This window comes from Triticum aestivum, chromosome 1D (assembly GCF_018294505.1).
Source record: "Triticum aestivum cultivar Chinese Spring chromosome 1D, IWGSC CS RefSeq v2.1, whole genome shotgun sequence".
NCBI lineage: Eukaryota > Viridiplantae > Streptophyta > Magnoliopsida > Poales > Poaceae > Triticum > Triticum aestivum.
Window position 1 is genome coordinate 158,551,186 of NC_057796.1, and position 4,948 is coordinate 158,556,133.

The window sequence follows — 4,948 nt, forward strand, 5'->3', positions numbered from 1 at the left end:
TGGTCATATTTGACCCGCCAGAACTTATCATCAGCCTGAAAAATACAATGATGAATTCTCAAAACGGTTCAGATGCAGGTTATATGCAGAAGGAGATAAAACATTAAAGTCAGCGGCTTACCGCTGGGGCTGGGTTGGTCTTGCAGAAGGGGGCTAACCCGGTCCTTCCGCAGTCTGCCAGGCTCTCGTTTAAAAGAGCCTTGGTCATCTCCTCTGCAACGTCTTCTGGAAGATCATTGCGGCTGTGCCTCTGAGGGTCATCCTTTCGTCCGGTGTACTCACACATTAAGCCGGGGCGGCGGCTCAATGGGATCACCCGCCATGAGATCCAGACCCGGACCAGGTCGATTCCGTTCAGACCATTACCTAGGAGAGCTTTGGTTTTGTTGATCGTGGGGAGCAGAGGCTGGCGCTCCGCTTGAGTCAGCTTGTCCGACAGTGGGTGAGTCGGCTCCAGACGTGTTGGGCGAAAGCCGGGCAGCGAGCTTTCGTCAGCCGGGGATGTATCTTGGCAGTAGAACCAAGTCATGTTCCAATCCTTTGGGTGGCTCGGCGGCTCTGCGTAAGGGAAAAGACAGTCCCTACGCCGCTGGATGGAGATGCCACCTAACTCCAGACTTGGCCCATTGGCACACTCATTCTGACGGTTTAAGTAAAACAGCTCTCTGAAGAGCAGCAGACTCGGCTCTTCTCCAAGGTAAACCTCGCAGAAGACTTGGAAATTGTAGGTGTTGGACACTGAGTTGGGTCCTATGTCTTGGGGCCGCAAGTCGAAGAAATTGAGCACGTCCCTAAAAAACTTTGAGCCGGGCGGTGCAAAGCCCCGGCTCATGTGATCTGCAAAAATCACTACCTCCCCATCCTTTGGCTGTGGCCTTTCTTCTGACGGGTCAGGGGCACGGTAGGACATGATGTCTTTCTTGGGCAGATATCCTGACTTAACAAAATCAGCTAGGGTCTCGTTGGTCACGTTGGACCTCATCCAGTTGCAAGTGATGGGAGCCTTGGGAGGCATGGTGAAAGTTGGCAGTCTATGACAAAAAGGAAAATGTCCGGGTTAATTATAAGCCGGAGATCTACAGTTCCAAACTAAGGTGGCGGCTTATGAAGGGGACTAATGATATATACTCAGGTACAGTGGGTTACTTAAGCCGCAGGGGCATTCAGAATAAGTTGATTATCTACGGCCTTATCACAGTTAAGCCGGAGGAATCTACGAAGCATGGTTTTCTTTAAACCGGAGGATTCTACAGCGCGTGGTTTCTTTAAACCGGAATTATAAGCCGCCAAGATTCAATGGTTGCAGTTTTTACTAAGTGTGGTAAAACAGGTTTCACATACTGCAATAACTTTTTTGGATCAAAATGGTCGGTCCAAAGAAAATTTTCTAGACCTAAAATACGGGCACAGGGGATGTTCTTGAGCTCGAACGAAGCATTCATGCAGTAGAAAGAGATCTACGGGCATTTGAAATGAGTCCTAAACAACTGCCGCACTAGTTCTATACAAGGCTAAAGATCAAACAAGGGCAGTGACTAGGAGAACTACCGAAGCTTGTGGCAATGGCGAAGAACACGGACGAACCCTATGGTAGATCTATCCTACAGGACAAGCAAGACTTACCGGAGCTGGAGAGCCACGGAGGTTGTCACGTTTCTCTGGTCCGTTCAGGGTGATGCAGCGGCCTGAGCTGGTGACGACGAGGAGACCCGCGGCGGCGACGGCGGCGGAGCTCGAGCAGCACGGGACAGTGAGAGGAGGAAGATGACAGAGAAGGGAGCGTGAGAAGAGCCCGTCGGACCGGCCTATTTATAAGGCAAGGTCATAAGTGGGCGCGAAATTCAAGGAGACCACGGCGTGGTTATCTCCCCACGGAACGCCTTGATTTTCGGGATGATAGTAAAGAGAAAGATCCGTTGCGGATCTGGCGGAGTAAAAAACGGACTTAATGGAGGATGACGTCACGGCGGATTATCCGAAGTCCAAAGGATGACGTCACGCCGGGTTATGGCCTTCACATGAATGGTAAGCCGGAGATTTTTTCTGTCAGAAGAGTTGAAGATTGACATGAGCCGGCTCAAATCAATCTGGGGCCTAATGTTGAGGATATAGACCTTAGAGTCACCCGCCAGGAGGGGCCGGGTTACTCGTATGGTCATTGCCAGAAGCCCGAAGCCAAGGTTGAAGACGATGGGCCAGAGATGGGCTAAGACCCGGATATGGCTTAAGGCTCGTAATTACAATCATTGTTATGATAGAACTTGTAGTGTAAGGCAAGAATAGTTGAGAGTCCGAGCCGGACACTCTTATGAGCCGGCCGGGACTCTGAGAGCTGCAGGGCGTCAGCCTCCTTATATAAAGGGACGACCCAGCAGCGGTTTAGGGGCGACAACAATCTCATCGAGAGCCGGGCATAGCTGTTTAGCTCCCTGGTGATCGTAACCCTAATCAATACCACCTCAAACTGGACGTAGGCTTTTACCTTCACCATAAGGGGCCGAACCAGTATAAACCCTCGTGTTCCTTGTCCCGCATTAACCCCTTCAAGCTTCCTAGTTGCGATGGCTCCACGACTAAGTCCTAGCTCGAGGACATCTGCCGTGACAATTCCACGACAGGATTGTCCCCATTGCCATCCCTACCGAGGAGGCCACGAGGTAGGGGGGCACGCCCAAGGGGGTAGGGCGTGCCCCCCACCCTCGTGGGTGCCTCGGGACTCTTCTGGTCCATCTCCGATGCTCCGTGGGCTTCTTTTGGTCCAAAATTAATCTCCATCAAATTTCAGGTCAATTGGACTCCGTTTGGTTTTCCTTTTCTGCAATACTCAAAAACAAGGGGAAAAACAGAAACTAGCACTGGGCTCTAGGTTAATAGGTTAGTCCCAAAAATCATATAATTAGCATATAAATGCATATAAAACATCCTAGATGGATAATATAATAGCATGAATACTTCATAAATTATAGATACGTTGGAGACGTATCAGCATCCCCAAGCTTAATTCCTGCTCGTCCTCGAGTAGGTAAATGATAAAAGAAATAATTTATGAAGTGTGAATGCTAGCAGGTGCACAAGTTTGATCAATGATAATTTCAATCACCTTTTCTAGCATCATTATATGTCATAACAGTAGCTCAACTCGTAAAACCTTTCATGATCAAGTAACAAGCTATTCACATGTTAAAGCATAGACCATAAACTTTCTTGAAAACTAACAAACCGTTCTCAGTCATCAAACAATTGCATTTCATCTTATTTTCAGGAAGGGTCTATGTAAGAGCTTTGATTTAGCAAATCCCACATACTCAGCTATCATATAGTCTTCCATGATTGCTACCTCTCAAAGCATATTTTTAGAACAAATAGCATCCATCGAACATAGAGAAAGATAGGGGCTTAATGTTTCGCCTCCCAACTTATTTATCATATAGATAATTGTCAACAGTAATAATTCATGATCAAATATATTTGAATGGCCATATATGCTTAGATCTTTCTCCACCACATGATGCTTGCCAACTAAGAAGTAGGTTGGAATGAGAAGTAATACTATTGACTCTTGCATAAAAGTAAAAGATAGGCCCTTCGCAGAGGGAAGCAGGGATTTGCAGAGATGCCAGAGCTCGAAGCAAAAACAAAGATGAAAATAATTTTGAGAGGTATGCTTTCATTGTCAACATAACGACCAAGAGTTCCCAATATCTTCCATACTAGATACATTATAGGCGGTTCCCAAACAGAAAGGTAAAGATTTTACTCCCCGTCCACCAACAATCACACTCCACGGCTTGAACGAAACAATGGGTGCCGTCCAACTATCAACAATCCTGGGGGAGTTTTCTTTAAATTATTTGCGATTTTGTTTTTGATCTTTTGATCATAGGACTGGGCATCCCAGTTACCAGCCATTTTCTCGTGAATGATGAGCGGAGTCCACTCATCGTGAGAATAACCCACCTAGCATGGAAGATACTGACAGCCCCTAGTCGCTACATGAGCGATTCGGGCATACAAAACAGATTATTATTTGAAGATTTAGAGTTTGGCACGTGCAAATTTACTTGGAACGGCAGGTAAATACCGCATATAGGTAGATATGGTGGATACTCATGGAAGAAACTTGGTTCAAGGAAATTGGATGCACAAGCAGTATTCCCGCTTAGTACAGATAATTTGGCTAGCAAAGGATTCTAAATAGCAAGCACCACATGTTACAGGATCCATAACAATATAACTTCTATACAAATATACCCAAGCATAACTCATTATGTTGTATTCCTTGTCCAACTTCAACTAATTTGCTCAGGTTTGAAAATAATTAATGGGTCTCACAATCATAGAAGATGTCCAAGATAGTATATTTATATGTGAAATCTTTCTTCCTTCAATATTCTTTCATGAATTGTTCAAGTGACCAATACAATGTTTGCTATCCTTCAAAAAATTTACCACCTCTACTTCTTATATGTGAAGGCATTACTCCCCATGGAAAAGGCATATGAAACATATATAATTTCATATTTATGACATTCAAATCATTCAACCATTTACTCATAGGATATAAGTGAAGCACACGAGTAAATGACAAACTACTCCAAAAAGATATAAGTGAAGATCAGTAGTTAAATAATTATGCAGCTATGTGAAGACTCTCTCTCATTTAAGAATTTCAGATCTTGGGATATTATTCAAACAGCAAGAAAAACAAAATAAAACGACATTTCAAGGATAGCACTCATCATGTGAAGAAGCAAAAACTTAGGCTCAACCGATACTAACCGATGATTGTTGAAGAAGAAAGGTGGGATGCCTACCGGGGCATCCCCAAGCTTAGATGCTTGAGACTTCTTGAAATATTATCTTGGGGTGCCTTGGGCATCCCCAAGCTTCAACTTTTGTGTCTCCTTAATTCCTTGTATATCACGGTTTCCTAAATCTTGAAAGCTTC